This window comes from Anguilla anguilla, chromosome 13 (genome assembly GCF_013347855.1).
Source record: "Anguilla anguilla isolate fAngAng1 chromosome 13, fAngAng1.pri, whole genome shotgun sequence".
NCBI lineage: Eukaryota > Metazoa > Chordata > Actinopteri > Anguilliformes > Anguillidae > Anguilla > Anguilla anguilla.
The window spans coordinates 26,405,775-26,427,500 of record NC_049213.1 but is presented as its reverse complement, the minus strand read 5'-3'; the positions used below and the strand labels follow the sequence as shown (position 1 = coordinate 26,427,500).

General features: G+C 44.9%; 1 protein-coding gene across 1 annotated transcript in view; it reads right to left on the bottom strand.

Moving 5' to 3' along the window:
- ptprga (protein tyrosine phosphatase receptor type Ga) overlaps positions 1 to 21,726 on the bottom strand; it is a 200,072-nt gene that overhangs the window by 159,243 nt on the left and 19,103 nt on the right. The window lies entirely within an intron of this gene.

Genomic DNA, 21,726 nt, shown 5'->3' with positions numbered 1-21,726 from the left:
TGATCTGCACAATAGAGGGTCACTCAATGCCCAGTAATACAAATTAATGACCGTGCCACGCCTCGGTCAAGGTTGCTCGTGCTTGGCGCCTTTCCGTTCGATGCATTTCACCCACAGATAATTCAACCGCGATCAGTGTACTCTCTTTGCCTACATTACAGATCTTTTATTTGGTCTGCTAAATAGGCTAGGTCTTTTTTCTCAGAGTGATTATATGTTGTCATCCCTTCCTACTTCAGGTCTCTTGTCCGCGAAACCTTAACCAGAACCGTTGGTCTTGTCAGGGCAAAGTGGCTGGATTGCATGGATGCTGGTTTATGGAGATGAAGGGGGCTGGCGTGGTTCACTTTCACATTCACATATCACTTTCAGAGGGTCAGCCTTCTTTAGTACGATGGATGATGCATTAGGCACAGAGCCATAAAAACTGGCGTCCTTTGCCCAGTTTGAGGAGGCAGAAACAAAGAAAAATGGGAACTGTCTTTTCATTTTTTTTTTTTTTTTTTTTTTTTTTTAACAGGAGCCTGAAGGTCAGTGCTTCTGGAACAATCCGCAGCAGATGTCGCTTAGCGAAACCACAGAAGCGACAATAGACATCTGCTACCGTACCACACCTTAGGTTCTGCATGTGCCCCATGTCAGTCCTCCTAAATCAGAACACATTCCTCATGTGATGGTTCAATACCGACGTGAGTGAATTTACTGGCTCTATTCAGGTACGACAGCAAATACAGTCTTTCAACAAGGGTGTGCAATATTCTGTTAAAGTGTGACGCCCTGTTGTCTGCCCCCGGTGATTAAAATATGCCTACTGCATTATAAATGCAGAGATATAATAAAGAACAAGAGAGATTACAATATTTTCATCATATTTTCTGGTCTCTTGATTGCTGGGTGCATGTGTGTGTTTGACATTAATAAGTAGAACACAAAGGGAGTTGGACTGAAAATATTAGATGATGTCAAGGCCTATACAGAGCCTGTGTGTGTGTGTGTGTGCGTGTTGCAGGATCTGTGGGAAGTAGACATGTATTAATATAGGATAGCTTCAGCAGGAAGCGTTGCCCTGGTGATGAGCTCTCCAGCAGAAGGTGACACTGTTTGACATAATGTAATTGGAACTAATGTTGGCCACCCCTTTAGGAAGATTGGGGGAGGCCATAAAAAAGACCCCCTTCCCTTGTCACTAAAGCCCATCCACTGGCAATGGCCATCTGCTTCAGCCTGTGAGTGAACGGTCACTCCATCTCCCCTCCGCCTCCTCCTCCCCCACCTCCTCCTGCGACGCTTCATATTTCACATCCAAACAGGAATCCATGGTACAGGCCTCATCCGGGCTGAGTACCTTAATCAAATCTACTCTTGCCAGTGATTACCACCCACAGTGCTCGTTCTGGGCGTTTAAGATATCATCAGCGCTGAGCGGGTTCTCAGATGTCAGAGCACAGATCTGTGCCTTTCGACAATGCGGGGGTGCAGTCCCGCGCACGCCGGGGCAGAATGGAGCGTACCGATGGGGCTCAGGGAGACGCGGGGCGGTCCGGCCGCGGCCCGGGCTCACAGGAAGAGGGAGCGGGAGCGGGGACCCAAAATAGACCGCCACTTCCTGGCGTTCATTTACATACAAAAGCCGGGCACCGCCAGCTGAGAGGGCTCCCCTGGGGTTAATGCGGAGCGGGAAAAAAACAGCGGCGCTTACCAAAGAGCTTCGCCGAGTCCATCAGCGGCGGCATTAGGCTCTCTACTGACTTCATTACCGCGGCGTCTTGTTCTGGAGCCCGCCCGGTATGCACACAGATGTACACACACGCGCGCACACACACACACACACACACACGCTCACAAGAAAGGGAAGACCACCAGCACACACTGTCCCAACAGGCCAACAGCACAGGAAGTGATCTGTAAACCCACCTCAGAGTAACAGAGGGGGAAAGAAAAGTCTTTTATAAAGGGAGGAAGGAAACCGGGAAAAATACCTGATGCGGACAAATCAAAGCATATTCCCACGTGTGTTAACACATTTGGGCAAAAGCGTAAAGATACACACACACACACACACACACACACACACACACACACACACACACACACACACACACACACACACACACACACACACACACACACACACACACACACACACACACACACACACACACACACAAACACACACACAAACACATCCACACACTTTGCCAATAAACCTTGGCTCTCCTCATTCTGTAGGTTTCTCTCTATAATATGATATTAAATGCCTTTATCTTTCCAGCAGTGTATCGACAGAAGCTCAGAGATCAAATGCACCTGGATCTCAGGCCAGCGTTCACTCGACTCCAGCACCGGGGAGTCCTTCACCCCGAGTATCACCACCCAGCCTCTCTGAGCAAGCGCAGGAAAGTCAAACGCGTTTAACTGAGAACCCGCTCCATGCACGAAGCGTCAGCCCTACGACGGCTATAAGCGCCGGAAGAAGCCGATCACTCTTCGAGCCCGCATCAGTCCCCGCGCCTCACGCTCGCGGCGGAGGTGCTACGCGCTCTGTAAACATCGCAGCGACAACCGCTGCGGGCCGACGTGGAGGTGCAGCGGTACTGGTGACAAATGAAGCACAGCCTAGTCAGGGGAGAAGCTACTACTTTTAGCATCCCCCTCGTGAACAGCCTGCACATTTGGGATGACATGCAATTGAGAATAATCACACAAACATGCTGTACCTCTATTCTGAGTTTGCCTAGCTTTCCAGTAGTTGCATCATTGCATAGGGAATTAATTAGCATGTTTTGGTTCACATCTATTAGGCCTTCAGTCTCAACAATTGAAGACTCATATAGAAAAGGCTCATTTATTGCAATCCATGGGATGTCTATCAAGCTCCTTTCTTATGCATGCTTGACATTTCCAATTGACTTGTAAACAAACCAATCAAATATTAAACAACATTATACTCAATATAGCTGTACTGTAGTTTCTAAGCGGCAGTGTTAAACACATCAAATATCTACATCATCAGCAATAAACTTAACGGCTCAAAATCGTAGTGAAGATAAAAAGAACTTGACCTAAAATGCACAGCTTTCTTAGGGAAATAACTCCTCTCCTCTCCTGAGAGGAGTCTTCTCCATCTCAGTCTCTATTAAATATCCTTATTTTACTCCTCTCAAGCATCAGCAACTCTTCTTTGTCTTTTTTTTTTTTTGCCAGGCAGAAGAAGGTCAAATATTTTAAAATACCAGGCAGGAAATTGGAGCACACTAGAAATTCCTCACTTCCCTTCAAACTGTTTATTTATTATTTATTTCCTCAGCAGATGTCCTTATACAGGGCAAATCAGACAGCTTACATTTTTGTATATGACATATTTACAGAAGCGGCTCACCGTATACAACTGCAGTGTTTCACATGGGATTTCAGCCAGCCACCTTGTGATTATAAGCCCAGTTCCTGTTTCCCCATCCCACCACTCCGCCTGTCTGTTTCCCCAGTGTAGCTGCTGTCCTGCTTCCCCAATAACCTCTATTTGTATTGTGGAACTGCATTATTGTATGACTACATTCCCCAGCTATTACAGTGACTGTTGTCAAAAAAAAAATGAATTAATCAATAAAAATAAAAAATTTAAAAAACATTGTTGTATATTTGCAAAAGTCATTCTTGTGGCCATCTTTCTTGTAGCCCTGACTTTGATGACAGGGATTTCAGCCTCACAAAGAGGACAGCGCTGGCCTGGAAAGTGAAATCCCAGCATTTCATATCCTCTGACAAGATTAAGACACCTGAATGAGAAAAGGCTGGGGGGCTGTGGGGTTCTTTGGGAGAGTGCAAAATTGCAGTGGCGAGACAATAAACGGGGGGTTTGCCAGGGGCAGAGGAATTGCGGTCTGTGATTCTGCTGTGGCTGGACGCAGCTGAACGCTGGACACGGCGCATCTACCCAATGCCCACACAAGGCGCACGTCCCCGCCAGTGCCCCTCTAAAACCGAGTCCAATATAAACAACAAAGCCAACCCTGCTGCCAATGGCTGATGACAAAGGCCTACTGTTTGGTGGCAGGTGTCCATCTGCTGACAGTGGAGGCTTTTAACAAAACAAAATGTTGCCACAGAGACCTGGTGTGGGATTGGCTACCGATCCATAATTTATTTATTTGATTTTTTTTTTACATGAAATTAAAATCCCTGACATTGTTTGAAACCTTTTATTTTTCTCCTCACAACAGATAGCCGTTCTGCCATACGACCTCTAAGAGATTCATCACCCGTGAGCGGAGGACAGAGCCAGGGCAGATGACTGGACTGCATTCATTCATCAGAATGCACACGTTCGCTCGGATACAGAGCGCCGCTTATTCGGTTTGTGCAGAGCTGCCTCGCGATCGCTCAGTGTGTCAGCTCTAAATATAACTTTCCCGTAAATCTCCGATTCCCCAACAGAAAAACGGGTAAAGCCCTGGTCTCTCCTCCATTGACACTCACGGACATGTGACTTTCTATTCCTCCCACACAGACACGGGCACGCAACGGCGTCCCGTGCGTCTCCCTGAACAGCTTGGAGACGGCGAGAGGACTGAAGCCGTAAGAAGCATTCGTGAGCACGGCAAGCTTCTCCTTAACGACGTGCCACTCCAGCACTCCACTTTAAAACAGCAAAGGCCTGCTTTTTAAACCAAATGTTAAAATAACAGTAATATAACAATTCTTAATCAGGTTATCAAGTGAGTCGGAGGCAGTACAACAAGCGTGTTTTGTTGAGTTACGTAACATGTAGTAGGCTACCTGTTTATATAAGCGTTAGTGGATAGGGAAAGATCTCCAAAAGAGTGGGAGTGTCTGATAAATTGCATTGATTCACTGCAGTAAAAATGACAATGTAGTCTGACTGGATAGAAAACTATAATCACAAAACATGCCCTGTCTACATAATACAAAAGACCAATAAGCCTTTTTAGGCCAAGAGTTTTTAGTCATTTTGAACTAACCATTTATAAATTTATTGAGCAGGATATTCCAGGGAGAACGATTCCACCACAAGTGATTTCAGCAAAAGGTTTGCTGATCTATACTATAATGGTTCCGTTAAAAAAAACAAAACTTCATCCTGTCTGCCTGCCTACTTTAAATGTATGCATTTACAACCTTACTATATATTTTCTGAGACATGCTACATTTCTCATTCCTGATGTCAGAGTAAGGAAACAAGAAGGATAAAAGGGTTTATACAGCCAATTGTGAAATGGGCATGTTTAAAAGAGCAGTTCCAGGAAGCCGAGTTTGTTATTAGACCACAATGCCAGGGCCAACACCACTGAACGCAAACTGAAATGGATACACCCCCTCCGACTCTTCAGCTAGAGTGCTGTCTTGTGGAAGCAGCTCCCCAGTCTGTGGGAAAATTAATTACTTTATGATTAAATTAACCCTTTAACTGCGATTTTCAGCTTATCTTTTATTATTTGAAAATCTAAATTCTGTTCAATGGTTCAATGGTGAAAAAAAGAAAAACCTATCTGCATTTTCTAACACATGGAAAATAATTTGAATTGTGCTGGTTTCAAATTAGGCTATATTGTGACATAATGTTTATTTAATTACATCAATCTAAATAAGATTCATGGCCATAGTGAATTTGTGGTATGTGTCTATATTCCCATCCTGCCTTCTACCAAAGACAGAAATATACAGGAATATAGGACAGGAATGTATATGGAAACAAAGGCAATACTCTTTCACTTCCAGGCATAATGTGGCATTGTCTATTCATTTTTTAAGTAAATAAAAAGCCTACCATTTAACCTCCTTACACCTAGCAGTATGTTCAGTAGGATTATTAACATTTCCTGTGTAATAGCATAGCCAAAAGACATCTCCTATGGGACACTGTGGCCAATGAGAGGAGGCCAATTAAGCACAGGCTTTGGTTACTTTTACAAATTCAGCAACATATCAAGGGGCTACAATATTTATGGCCTACATATTTAGCAACAATGCATCACATTCAACACCATGTTGGTCATGAGTACAGCTATTTTTATCTGTTTTATATGCAGCAGTCTGTCTTTATAGATGTGATGCATTTCAAATTAAACTATAGTTATATAGTGGTTACATAGCTGCTTTAATAGTAGTGCTTAGGCAACTCATATATTATTTATATTACCCCATATCAGTTTGCTCTGCGGGCTGAAGACAAGCAGACTCTGAGGCAAACTGGGGGATTTTGTTACTGTACATTCAACATAGCATATTTTTTTAGCTTTAGTAGGCATCCAGAAACTCCACTGAGTGCTAAATGACCCCTGGTTTTTTAGGCAGGTACTACATTACATTACATTACATTACAGGCATTTGGCAGACGCTCTTATCCAGAGCGACGTACAACAAAGTGTATAACCATAACCAGGAACAAGTATGACGAAACCCCTAGAGAGAAGTACCGGTCCAAGTACAGGGAACAACCGCATAGTTCAACTTGGACCCTGGTGGTTAAACTGATTAACACTAACAACGAGAACGGCAACAACGCAATCTATGGAAAAATAAAAAATAAAAATACAAGTAGTCATTAAGACTGGCGCATCAACTAAGTCACCTATTAAACAGCTGCCTAGTTACACCCCTAAGTGTAGTCATTTACAGGGGGGGAAGGGAGGGTTGGGGAGAGGTGCAGCCTGAAGAGGTGGGTCTTCAGTCGTCGTTTGAAATTGTTCACAGTCTCAGCTGTTCTGACCTCCACAGGGAGGTCATTCCACCATCGTGGGGCCAGAACAGACAGGAGACGTGTTCTGGAAGTGCAGGTGCGAAGAGGGGGAGGTGCTAGGCGTCCTGAGGTAGCAGAACGGAGGGATCTGGCTGGCATGTAGGGTTTGAAAATCTTGTGAAGGTATGCTGGGGCTGATCCCTTGACTGCCTGGTATGCTAGAACCAATGTTTTGAATTTGATGCGAGCTATAACAGGCAGCCAGTGGAGGGTAGTGAGCAGGGGGGTTACGTGGGAGTGTCTGGGGAGGTTGAAGACCAGACGAGCCGCAGCATTCTGGATGAGCTGCAGGGGTCTGGTGGCAGATGCCGGTAGTCCAGCCAGAAGAGAGTTGCAGTAGTCCAGGCGGGATAGAACCATTGCTTGGACCAGGAGCTGGGTTGAGTAGGTGGTGAGAAAGGGGCGGATTCTGCGGATGTTATATAGGAAAAATCTGCATGCCCGGGTTACTGCTGCAATGTTGTTGGAGAGGGACAGCCTGTTGTCCATCATCACTCCGAGATTCTTGGCGCAGGGTGATGATGTCACTACGGTGTCCCCTAAGGAAATGGAAAAGTCGAGGAGGGGAGAGGATAGAGCAGGAATAAAGATTAGCTCCGTCTTTCCCGGGTTGAGCTTCAGGTGGTGATTGTCCATCCAGCTCTGTATGTCCCTCAGGCAAGCGGAGATGCGGGCAGGGACCTGTGTGTCCGATGGGGAGAAGGAGAGAAAGAGTTGCGTGTCGTCGGCATAGGAATGATAGGACAGGCCATGGGCAGATATTACAGGGCCAAGGGATCTGGTGTACATGGAGAAGAGAAGGGGACCAAGGACTGAGCCCTGGGGAACTCCGGTAGTGAGGGGACGGGGTGGTGATACCTTACCCGCCCAGGCAACCTGGAAGGAGCGGTCAGAGAGGTAGGACTCAATCCAGTCAAGGACTGTGCCGCGGATCCCTGATGCTGCCAGGGAGGACAGGAGGGTAGAGTGGTCCACAGTGTCAAATGCAGCGGAGAGGTCTAGGAGAATCAGGACAGAGGAGAGGGAGGCTGCTCGTGCGGCATGGAGTGACTCACTGACCGAGAGGAGTGCAGTCTCAGTCGAGTGGCCAGGCCTGAAGCCAGACTGGTGGGGATCAAGCAGGTTGTTCTCAGAGAAATAAGCAGAGAGCTGGTTAGATGCAGCACGTTCGAGTGTTTTGGATAGGAAAGGGAGGAGAGATACCGGGCGGTAGTTCTGAATGACTGAAGGATCTAGTGTGGGTTTCTTCAGCAGCGGGGTGATGTGGGCCTTCTTGAAGGATGAGGGGAAACATCCAGAAGATAGGGATGAGTTCACGAGGGAGGCGACAAAAGGGAGGATGTCTGGTGTGATTGCTTGAAGGAGAGATGAGGGGATAGGGTCGAGGGCGCAGGTGGTAGGGCGGTGGGTGAGCAGAAGCTGGGAGACTTCAGTGTCTGAGAGGAGAGAAAATGTGGAGAAACAGGGGGCGGAGGACGCAGAGGGGGCGGAGGACGCAGAGGGGGCGGAGGACGCAGAGGGGGCGGGGGACGCAGAGGGGGCGGGGGACGCAGAGGGGGCAAAGGAGGTGCGGATGTCTGCAATCTTTTCGTCAAAGAATGCTGCAAAGTCATCTGCAGTGAAGGAAGACTGGGGTGGAGGAGGTGGCACGCTGAGGAGAGAAGAGAAAATAGAGAAAAGTTGACGAGGGTTAGAAATGGAGTTATGAATTTTGGTTTGGTAGAATTTTGCCTTAGCGGCAGTGACAGAAGAGGAGAACTCTTTCAGGAGAGACTGATAGGCTGAGAGGTCAGATGGGTCCCTGGATTTGGCCCACTTCCTCTCAGCAGCGCGGAGGGTGGCCCTGGAGGTGCGCAGGATGTCAGACATCCATGGACTGGGAGGGGATGAACGTGCTGGCCTAGGGACGAAGGGGCATAGGGAGTCGAGTGCTGAGGAGAGAGATGACGTCAGGGTGGAGGATGCAGAGTTAGTGGGGAGCTTGGAAAATGATTGAAGAGTGGGGAGGGAGGCAGTCACTCTGTGAGCAAGAGAAGAGGGTGATAGGGAGCGGAGGTTACGGCGGACAGTGACAGTGGGGATGGGAGGGGGAGAGGGAGGGTGTGGAGAGAGGGGGAGGGAGAAGGAGATGAAATGATGGTCAGACGTATGCAGGGGGGTAACCGTAAGATTGGAGCTGGAGCAGGTCCTCAGGAAGATCAGGTCTAGGAGGTTGCCTGCCTTGTGGGTTGGAGGAGAGTGTTGTAGGGAGAGGTCAAAGGAGTGAAGTAGTGGTAGGAAGGCAGCAGACTGGGAGGCTTCTAGGTGGATGTTAAAATCTCCAAGGAGGATCAGCGGGGTGCCGTCCTCAGGGAAGGAGCTGAGCAGGGTGTCTAGCTCATCCAGGAAGCTTCCCAGGGGCCCCGGGGGGCGATAAATAACAATAATATAAAGGTTAGCAGGGTAGGTGATAGAGACAGGATGGAATTCAAAAGTGGATATGGACAGGTCAGGGAGGGGGAGAACAGAGAATTTCCAGGTGGGGGAGATCAGTAGACCAGTACCACCACCACGGCCAGATCGCCGGGGGGTGTGGGAGAAGGAGTAGGAGGATGAGAGGGCAGCAGGAGTGGCAGAGTTGTCTGGTGTGATCCAGGTCTCTGTGAGGGCAAGGAACTGCAGGGATTGGAGGGAGGCATAGGCAGAAATGAAGTCTGCCTTGCGCGTAGCAGACTGGCAGTTCCATAGTCCCCCTGTGACCGTGAAGTTCTCACAGGGGGTCAGCGGGGGGTAGCAGAGGTTAGAGGGGTTCCGTTGTCGGGGGGGGCCACGTCGCTGGAAGCGCCTTCTGAGGGGGAGAGCACAGACTGGAATGGGGAACTGGCTCATAAACTAGGAGGGAGCGACGCTAGCGTCGCTCCGAATGTACCTAATTAGCAGCTGAAAAGCTGAGTCGAATAACGCACTGATTACAGAGGTTAACAGTTTGTGATAGTGCAATAAGTGCAAAAATCGCAATCTATCAATTCTAAGAATCAAACAATCTAAAAACAAAGACACCTAACGCAGCCTAAAACCAAAGACCAGTTTCCACACAGGGAAAAGTTTAAAATCTAACGCGGTATGTAATTAGTAAATGAACGCAGATACTTATCCACTCTAGCAGGACGGATTTCAGCAGTTCTACGCACCTGGACGAATTATACACTTACTGCCTAAACTGGGAGTTAGCAGGGCTAATAAGGCGTCGCTCCGAATGTACCTAATTAGCAGCTGAAAAGCTGAGTCGAATAACGCACTGATTACTAGTATTGACCGCTCCCCCTCCATGCTTTAGCTTTTGAGATCAAAAAAAGAAAAAACATTCGATAAAAGTTGCCAAGGTATTCTATTAATCCACATGCACAGCAACATAGAAGGGAAGCATATTTCAGATTTTAAAAGCGAAATAAGGCACCTTTCTCACACAGGGGAAACACGGCAGTTTTCCGAAGACATCTATACCCCCACAGCATGACACTAGGCCCAGGCATCAGCCATTTGGATTCCGTATGGCAAAGAATAAATATTCCCTCAATTAGACATTTGTAAGTAAAATGCCTTGTGTTAACGGCTCAGAGCAATTTCCGATAAAGCTGCAGTGTGGTGAAGTGAATCCAACTAATAAATTAGTAGAGCTGCTGGAACGTATTTTTAGCACATGATAAAACATACCTTGGAAAATGTATTTCTCAAGGGACATCCAAATCTAATTATTCCAGAGGGCAAGGGAGGGGGTAACAGGGGGTGTAGATCACATGAATGTAAAACTTGCCTATCCTGCATTCCATAACAGATAATTTAATATCTTTTTTTCCCTCTCAAAGTAATTTTGTCACCAGTGTATTTAACCTGCTGTAGCTAAACAACTAAAAGCTTATGTTGTAGCCTGTCGAAGCCTTGCAAACAATAAATTAAAACTCTTCAGTAACGACTTGACTGAAAACCACTGACTCAACCTATCCGGACTCAGTTACGAGCTTGAAGAGTTTATAATAGGCCTATAACATTTTGTTGTAACTTTAAAACAGCAAGCAGTCACTCTATAGTGGATTTTGCAGTAGGTAAAATTTGGTTCAATGTGAATAGATGGAGAGTGGGGGGGATAGATGCATAACATGTAACATTTCTTTTACGTTGAATATCTTAGATACATCAAAACTGAACTAGCTAAACAGTTTGGTGTAAATATGTGACATGTGTTCAATTTAGCAAATGTCATCACATAGGCACTCAATTGAATGAAGGAAGTTTCACTATGATTTTGCTGTGACAGTACAGTTGCAGTTTTGAAGCAAATGGGGTAAGGGCTAGCTAGCAATCCATTATAGAAGTCATACTGAGAGAACATTTTGACCCTAGATCAAATTGAATTTTAATACTAAGTTCGAGTGACAGCAAAGCTAGCATAACACTGGCTTGATACTTGACTGAAAAAAGAGGGACTATAATGAGTGTCTGGTTGCTAAGAAGAATATACAGTTTGAGCTACTGGAATCATGAGTTTCCATTGTATTGTAAACTAATGTTTATAATGGGATAGCGGTGGTTGCTTTCCAGATATTAGTCTGACCCTAATGTGTTGTCACTGAAACGGCACCTCTCTTGCAAATCTGAATGCAAAACATCTAAGGACAATAAATTAATGGTCTTGTTTTATTTCATTTTTTTCCAAAATGATAAACGAGACCATGATAAATGAGACATTCCACGACGAGACGTGCAGTTATACGATTTTAGTACACACTGCAGATGGTATTTCTTCACCTCTGCATCACGCATTAAAATCATAACATAAAAATATCTATTATACAAATATGTGTGTATATTTAGATAAAATATTGGCACCACTGAATCGATGTGGTATTGCAGAAGAAAGTATCATAATACTATGCTGCCCACCTCCCCACCCCTAATGGAGAGAGTGCCACAGCTGGCTGCAAAAGCATGTTAAAATGGTGTTCCCCAATGCAGGATTTCACACAGAGAAATCTGGCAGAATGGAGGCAAGTTCTACACATAGACTAAAATGTGCCGACTGTAGGGGGCAGATTACATGACTGCGGGTGACATGAAAGGGGAAACGGAATCCAGCCACTCTAATCAGAGCAGGGAGTCAACATGCCAACTGTTTACAATCGGGTCTCATCTCTCATCCCCTGGAGACGGGGGAGATCACAGGGGCTTCTCTGACCCGAATTATCAGAGAGCACGAGAGCTACACGCCGGGTCAGCAGGAGCGGGTCTCCTGACAGCGCTGTTCAAACACCTGCCGTCCTCGCCGTCGCCCTCACATCCAGTACGCCTCAGATGAGATCCCAGCTTCAAGTCACTACGCTCATCCTTCCCACCCATAACATGCGTGACACCACGCTCGACTCTCATCGGACGGCCCGCACAAGGACATGGCCGAGGCCACGCGCTTGAGGGTAGGGTGGGTCGGCGGTGGGGAGTGGACAGCAAAGGATGAGGGAGCGGTTGAACCGTAACCGTGCCACTCCGTGAGACCGGTCGTTATCGACCTTGGTCTCTCCTTCTCTCACTCCCCTCTCTCTCCCAGCGCACCCCCACCATTCCCTTTCAGCTTATGCATGTTTGTGCAGATTGATGACTGACTCTCTATCACCTGAATTTTCACTTCATCCCTGTGACGTGCACGGGCCCAGCCGATAACAACCACGAAGAGAAAGTATGGAGACTGAGATGGCTCAAGATACAAAAGATTCAAAGCATATTTTAAAAAGGCATACAACCAAACCATGTGACATATATAGACTGTTGTGCTTTAGAGGTGGCACCTATTTATTTATTTTTTAGATATCATCTATCCATCATCTCTCTCTATCCCTCTCTCTCTGACATCTCATTTCAATTTAAACAGATTGACAGGGAGCCATATTTTATTCTAGGGTATACAATCATCCTTGAGAAAGCTATTAGAGAGGAGATAAAAAGAAATGATGAATTTACTGTACCTGATGGAGAGTAGTTTGCCCCCTATTCTGCTCACATCTGCAATGACTGAACATGTACATGATGATATATTCCCCATATGATAGTCTAATGGTGCATTCCAATAAACCTATATTCAATCGACACATTTAGCATGACCTCTATTCATAGACCGAGGTTATTGCTTTATAATGCAGTTGCCAGAATTTGAAAGTAAAATTTGAGATCAATATGCCATTTATAAATTACTCTGATTTAAATTGTATGTTTAACCTTGGAGGTACGAGTCTATATTAATAAAACGAAAACATTTATTTTAAAACAACAACAACAACATACAACGAAACAAGATCAATACAAACATCTAATATAAAAAATTAGCCTGTACAGTCATATTTCATTTCACAAGTTTATGTTCTAGTGGGGATTCATTAAAAAAAATAGCCGGAAAAATAATGCCTGGCAAGTCATTGTATTAAAAAAATAATAATAAAGAATTAATAAAAAAGAACGGTGAATTCCCCTTCTACATGAGAACAGATCATGATCAGGCAGAACCTTCTAAATCATGCCATGTTATAAAGGACTGCAGACCTTTGAAATGACTTGGCTGGATGCACAGGAACTACACCTCGCAGAGAAGACAGGACATTCAATTTACGACTCTCTGTCCTGAATGTTCCTCTGCTTGCCCCTACATGCCAAGATCACTTCGCAAACCAGCAGCCATCCTGAGAGCCCCTTAATAGCCCAGTTCGGGCCACCTGGGAAACTGGTCTTCACACCGGTATGCACCCGCCCTTTCACAGGTTAACCACAAGGGAAGGCTGCAAACCTGTGTGGGAATATCTGACAGACTGTCCCGCATATCCAGCAACATTATCAGTAAAGGACACGCGGCGGGATGGGGTGCACAATGAAGGAAGAGCCGGTGGTGAACCAACTTTCCATTCGTCTGCCAGGAGCTGATAAACAGAGGAGGCTGGACCTTCTCTGAGCATGACTGATGCACAACTCGAGTTGTTGCGAATCAGATTGCTGATGTAGGCCAGGGTAACTGCCCCAACTCAACTCCCTCCGGTGTCTTCCAGCACCCCCCCCAGTGTGGCATTGTCAAGGCGCATGGCGCTGAGACAAAAGCACGCCGGGGAGCGCTCAACAAGTCGCCCGCGTGACAACGCCGGGGTCTCATTACCGCGCACCACACGCCCTCTCAGGAAAGTCACTCAGCGCAGAGCGCAGGATTTCACCCGCACAGAAATAGCAGAACGCTGTGAAAACTGAAGGACTCAATAGCAAGGATCCCGGATCAGAAAAATCGCCCACCTCACTCCGCCCCTCCCCCCGCATAAAAATAAAAATTAAACAAGGCTGTTCTAAATCAGGCCGGCTCGTGTGGAGCCAGCTCTGGAACCACTGGATAAGAACACTGCGCGCGGGTTATTTCTCGGTCAGCCAAATTGTAAAGCGGCAGTTCAAGGTCAAGTTACATTCAGAATGGGAAAAAAAGGACTAAACTTCATGTGCAATGACGACTGGTGTGCCAGCTTAGGGAGCGCTGAGACTGGGTCAGAGGTTAGAAAGAGAAGTGAATGACTGCGCAGGCCCAAACAGGCAATGTTAGAGAGCCTTCGTTTCGCCTGCAGACATCAATGACGGAAGATCAATGCAGATTTTCAGTGTATTGCACAGGTAAGGCGATACTTTGATTAATAAATGGCTGTTAAATCCGGCAAGAGCAGCATGTTCCCAGGTCCTGTCTACCCTTTAGAATCAGCATAGAACTGTAAAGTGAAAATGACTTATTGGGGGGTGGGGGGGCACTTTGGTTCCCACAGATTCCCCATTATGTAAGCAAACAAGGAAGGGCATATTTTAAAGGCATAATTCATTGCAAGCCTGACGCACAGTACTAGGTCTTCAGGAAAATAAAAATACACACACACACTTTTGTCCACATAGATTCCACAGTGGACTAAATTGTTCACATCTGGTCAACATGTGTCCTGTTCCAGGAAAACCAAGCTGGAGGAAAATATCCCAGATGACACTGCTGTAGCAGCCAGGACGAAGGGCTGGGCATGGACACGCGTTCAAAACAGATTACTGTATGTTGGCTCTGCCTGTCGCAAGACATGTAAAAACAGCACGATACCATATCCCCAGCACCCTAATCACTGATGTGCTGCACGAAGATCTCAGAGGAGCAAAAAAAAAAAAGACACATTTTATGCATTACAAAGAGCTATGTTTCAAACACCTCAAAACAGCCTAAACACCAGAAGCTATGAACTGCAGCTAAGAGAGGGGAAAGGATTTGAGAAGAGCAGTCGGGACACAGTAGGCATCCAAAATGCCTGAGGTGCCTGCATAATTTAGCTTTTTTTTTGGTAGAATTTAACCATACTCTTTACTCTGGGTGACATGCACACATGGCAATTTACAGAGTCGGTGACTGCAATCAAATTCCAGGAGTGCAAAGAGACCAGAGAGCCAACGAGGTCCACGGTACATCAGCGTTCGGAATTGAATTCATTCCACACAGTTTTGAATGTACTGCAATAGAAAACAAACAGTTCGTCATATCTCTACTGAACCTGACTCCCGACCCTACAGAAAATAAGCTCTATCCATCAAAGAGCTGCAGACACAGTTTGCAGATAACAGGCTAATCGAATACAGTAAATGAAATGTTTGCAATTCACCCCACAATAATAGCACGGGTGTTACCCACCTCTGTAGCTGTATGCACAGGTAGTAGTGTTGCAGGTATTTGTGTTACATTTTAAATGATCTCACTGAACAAGCTGCCACCAAATCACCAAGAGAAAAAAGGCGTAGAACCCACCCTTCTGTCTCTACCTTCCGCAGAGACAACAGGGTAAACCAAAGTGCCAAGGAGACATGCACAAACCAGCCAGCGGCCTGAGCCCACCTGGGACAACTTCAAGTCTGTATCTACTGTGTTGCATCAAAAAGTCATAGGTTTGATTTCCACCCTTGGGTTCACCCTCAAAGCCCTTGAATAATTGTAATTGTGCTTATAGCTGCGTGCATGCATAAAAGTTAAGCTACTTGAATCAAATCAGTGCATCATCTGAGACCATTATTATTATTATGATTATTATTATTATTATTATTATTCATTAATTTTTAAGAGGTGCAATTTCATCCAAACTATTTTTCTCATGCATTCATTGGCAGTCATCTTACACATGCTCTCCACCATTTTGGAGACTGTTCATTAGCTGATCACATAGGCTGGTCCACAATGTATTTTAGACAGTGTCAGACTGTGCCAAAGGGGGGGGGGGAAACAGTTATGGCTTGTTTTCAGTTTTAAGAATAAATTAAATTCAATGTTTAATATCAATTCCACCGTTGTAGTGTAACCGTGACCTGGAGATCAGTAGCAGAGTGGACAGTTGTTAAGAATCAGGGCATTCAAGTTCAAATTCCAGGTGGGACACTGCTGTTGTGCCCTGGAGCAAGAAATGCATCCAACCAGTAAATATCTAGCTGTATAAATATGTAAACTCTCCACAAAAGTCGCTCCGAAAAAGACTGTCAGAAGTAAATGAAAAACGTAAATTTCATGTAAAATTTCATTATACTTTTTATGTTTATATAGCAAAACTGGCTTGACAACGGTGGAGTATTCCATATTCACCTGAAAAAATGGAGCACTTGTATTGCTAAATGGAAAAACCTGTGATTCTGCTTCTCCTGCAAAAGATGCATTCGCTTTCCTTCTGCCAGAGCCGGCTAAGAGAAATCAGACTGAAGCCAGATAATGTCTCCCCTGGCAACTCACCCGAAGCATCTATATCGCACCTGTAACTAAAGATACCGGTGCACAGGAAGGGGGCTGGGGGGGGTTTCGCAGGCCTATTCATTTGCTGACAAAAAAGATTTCAAACTTGCAGGATCCTTTACTAGTTTTCAGGGGAAGGGGTCACGGAACCTGAATGTCACAGTCCTTGGCCATGTCCCCTCAAGAAGTCTTTGTTCTGCGCTCTTTTCACTTTGCTGCTGAAGGATTGGTGTGTCTTCCTCCCAATTCACATCAAGTGCAGAATGAATACACTACCTCGAGCTCACATTTACCGCTTCTCTTTTTTCCTCCAGTCTCTATTTGCTTTCTATAATGAGAAGTGAGTGTGCGTGTGTGTGTGTGTGTGTGGGTGGTGGTGAGAGTTTGTGCTTTATTCAGTCATGTAATAATGGAAAATGTTGAAGGGTAAGCCTAGGCCAGGCCATTCACACAAAAAGCTATTCCATGAATAAGTGATATAAGCACCGTCGGTCTCCCATGACCCTCCACAAGTAACCATGCTCCTGGTACTAGAGTCCTGTTTGTTGAACACTCAAAGATCCCCTGAAAAAAATATATTATATTTCAGTAGAGAGGGGAAGCATCATCTGTTCTGATTGGCTGATAAACCTAGCCAATCAGAACACAGCAGTGAAGCAGACTGTGGGCATCAATTACCACTAAGAATTGCCTCCAAAAATCAATTGGATTAATTGAGCAAATGACTAAAGATCATGCTGATGTGAAAAAATAAGAGAGACATGCCAGTCCTTCAGAAGCTGTTGGCTGCCAAATGAGGAGGCTACATCCTGATAAGCTTCTCACATTTTACTCATCCGATTTTCTTTGATTTAATAATAATTGGATTCCCATGAAATGACAGTATTCCCAGAAGAGCCCATAACTACTAATAAGTAGTTTCAACCAAACAGAAACAAAATAATTAAGGAAACAGAACCCATCAATTTTACACATTCTTTTGACCAGCAGTTTTGCATACAGATGTATGTTTATAGTGACTACAAGTATTCAAAGTATATATACCAAAGTTATTCTTTAGCTTTGTTTTATAATCAAACAAGCATTTTATGCTAATCAAGAGAACCCACAGGCCAATGCCCAGCACATTTCAAATTAAACAATTGCTAGTCTTTGTCAGCACAGACATGGGGACTGTAGAACACATAAACAAATATACTGCAGAATACAAATGACTTAGCCTAATCTTTCATTCAATACATTTTGAGGACACGGCACAACTTCTAGCCTATGTTTCACAGACCGACAAGACCTTTGTTTTCTTGCCATTCTTGACAGTACTAACAGATCCTGTTACTCTCACACAGCTGGTGTGAGTTAGTAGGCTATGTGTTAGTAAAAATATGCACAATGTTACATTTGACACAACTGCCTAACAATGGTAACGCGTGCTATACATAGGTCTATGTGCAACTCCGTATGACCTCTATAGTGATGAAAATCTCAGAAGGATGTTGTACCATGCATGGTTTACAGCCATGCAACAGGGTCTAATCAAGGGTTGTTGATATATTAAATACAACAGATACTCAATATGGCTTTAGGAATAGGAAATGTCTAATGGCTAGCTAGAAGAGTACCTATGATCCCTACCTTCAACATGACAATATAAGCACAACAAAATAATAAAAGAAGTATGCAACATTAGGTAGCCAAAGCACAGGGATGAGATCACAGTTTAATAAGTGTTAGAAAGCCATACCAAAAGAACTATCGAGATGTTTATGAGGTCAAACAGGAGACAAAGCAGCTGCTGAATTTCTTGCTTTTAACAGAGTCGCTCATAGGTACAACCAGAGGGAGATATGCTGTGTACAAATACAGGCTGTGAAAAACACCCATGAAAGCTTCAATGTTTCTCTGCCCTGGAAAGTAATCTAGTGTGTTGAAGGGCAGGAAGAGGGTACACAGTGAGGACAGAGAGTGAGTTAACCAACAAACCTGGCACTTCACTACATTCCTATCAGCTAACGCCACAGGCACATCAAGGCGACTGCAGAGTTCTGCGCTAATAAACACCAATCCACTGGTAGCATCAGAATTACCCCTCCAGCGAGTCCAGCGATAACCCACTCAAACACTGGCAAATCTGTTTTTAGAACAAGGCTGAACTTGTGACCCCAATTACTAGAATGGATGCAACCATTTATTACCTTTGTTTAACAGCGTAGGTCAGTTGAAAACAAAAGTTCTCATTTACAATGATGACCTGACGGACTGGACAGTTGTGAAAAATAGCTCATTGCCTTTAAGAGTAAATATAATTATTTAAGCTCTTATTGCAACATGGCCGCACATCCGAAGTAAATATAATTATTCAGTCTCTTACTACAACCACTGAATGTTTGAGTAGCTTCGGGAAAATAATTTTCTGTGGGTTTAATTGTTATTATTTTTTGTTGTTTATTCAACATTAATTTTTTTGTATACCAACAAAGATTAGCAGCTGGGAAATGATTAACATTTCCAAATATTTAGCCTGATATATGAAAAAAATATATATATCTGGAGAGAGAAAAAAAAGTCTCAGCTTGGATCCGGACTGTGTTAGTGGCTAGTGTGACCAAGAGCTCCCCATAGGGCGACGTGCAATTACTGTTTGCATCACTCAGGGTATGGGAGGGTTCAGTCGGTTAGGGGCCTACATTTCTTCGCTATCTAGCTATCCCACTGGTTGATTGGACGCTGATGGACAGCATGTTAATGACCCAATGAAAAGTATCCCATTGACCACAAACAGCCTACTGGTTGGTTAACATGGCCTCTTCTGCTACATGGCAGGGTGGCGGCAGACACCCTTCTCTCAGTCTGTCTACCGATGCTCTACCTGTCAGTCCATCTGAAATGGCTCCGCCCATCAGCAATGTGCCCTTGCCCTCTGGCTCATTGGAAAATCCATAAAGGCACCTCTTCATGAGAGATAAAATGTCTACTCACTTCCCTTGATATGAGGACAGCAGCTCAGAACAGAATCTAATTTTGTTCTTTTCCAATAACTCCTCCAGATCCCCTCCCGGCCACTCCTGGCTAAGACTGCTTGCAGGAACTTTCGCATCCTCTCTTTGTTATCATGGCACCTGCCGTGGTCCTGGGTCTAATGCAGCCTGAGTGCTCCTAACAGCAAGGGCCTGCATCCCCACTTCCATCGGCTGTGGTGACAGAGACAGCGACCACACCACAGACAAGGTCCCGCTGACTGTGATCATAATAGCGTAATCTGTTTTTAGCAACAGCCATCTTACCCTTCATTACAGGATGATCCCAAATGGCTTTGTGGATTTGACTCTAGGGATAAGCTCCAATTTCTGGCCTGTATGTCCTATTGCGACTCTCAGCAGAGTGCACAGACATTTGGCTGTCCTGACCTCAAAAGATCAAGACCGTACAGCACTGCCAATACTCTGTCGGATTTAAACGAGTCAGCAATAAGGGGGTTAGAGGGCCCTACAGCCATTATTCACACTGTACCAGTGATCAGCCAATGTGGCAATGTAACCTCATACGCCCTTCAGATCTTCGGTCTCAGCCACACAGAAAGGAACTGAGTTCAACTCTGTTCCTGGGCTTTTGACTACAATATAGGCTAAGACTATGCCTAAAGCTTTTAGAGCTGTCCTATTCCACCTCTGGGAAACAATTTCTTTTCCTTGATCTGTTTTAAATGTGTTGCTTAATAACACCTTTTAAGAGCTGAAGAGCAAAATGCTAAAAGAGTCTATAAATAAACAAGTGCATATAATGTGTTTTGATATAGTAAAAGGAAAAATATGCCACATTCACAGCATAAATAGATTCAAATCTGAAGGGACTCTGTGGATGATAATTAGCTTGAGGAATTATCAGAAAAACACAGAGAAGTAAATAAAAAGGACAGATACTCACTTACACACACACACACACACAAACACATGCACAAGCACACAGAAATGCACACGCACACATAAATGCACACGCACACATAAATGCACACGCACACAAATAGCTACGGCATTAAATCACTCCACCAGGCAGCGTCTTCACAAATCACTTACACACATGCTTAAAACACCATAAACCACCGTGCACAAGATCCATGTTTTTGCAATTACCACGAGTGGGCGACATACACATCACATGCCTCTGTCCAGATTTCAGCCATATTTCAGACAGTACCCTAGAAAAGCGGCCGAGACATTACTGGAAGGGCCATTACTCCTCAGACTATGAAGTAACTCAAGTGTATGGGGGTCAGCCACCCAAAGGTGGCAATATGCTAAAAGCAAGCTCACCTCAGGCTTTGCACTACACTGATTACACAAAGAAAATTTCAAACCATCCCTTCTAGCACTCCCACTTCACAGCCCTGACCTGTGTTGGTTTCTGGAGAACACCAGTCCAGAGCTTCTGACCTGTTTCAGTTTGTAATGTAGCCCCATGCCTGAGGGAGAGAGTACAGGGAGAGAGAACGGGCACTAGTGCAGCCCACAACATTGGACATACTCCATACTTCAAATAAAATACGCAGTATCGGCAGTAACCCGGGAGGTCAGGAGAACCTGTTGAGCTGTAATGTTCTTTTCTCTGTACATGTGAGATACACACAAACACATGCTCTGTGTGTGTGTGTGTGTGTGTGTGTGTGTGTGTGGTGAGTGAAGAAGCATGGGGATGATACAGAGATTGGATTTCTGTGTGTTAACTACAGAAAGCTAAAACTGAAAAAAACAGTAATGCTAAAGCAGCTCTGATTCTCTGATAAAAACTAAAGGAAAATGTGTAGGCATGCATACAAAGGTGAACGCACTCACACAAGCTCTAAAACAAAATTAATTCCACTCCACATATGGTTCAATTTTGTATCCTGAGGTAAATATTGATCCAAATTACCTTGCATATTTGGGCCCTGTGGAAAATGATTTAATCAAAGTATGAATGAAAATGAGATATGATGAACTCCGCTGATCACTCAGTCAGCACATGCTCAGTGCAGTCATTAGGGGTGTGAACGTGCAAAGCTTGGGTGGCCACATCTGGCAGAATTTTTCCTGAGACTGTCAGAAAAAGAAGTGGACAGAAAGCAAACATATGGCGCCTCTGTGGTGAAGGGGTCAGCTTAGGCACTGCGATCCAGAAAGGGTGAATTCACCGAGCAGCCTTCCAACACCCA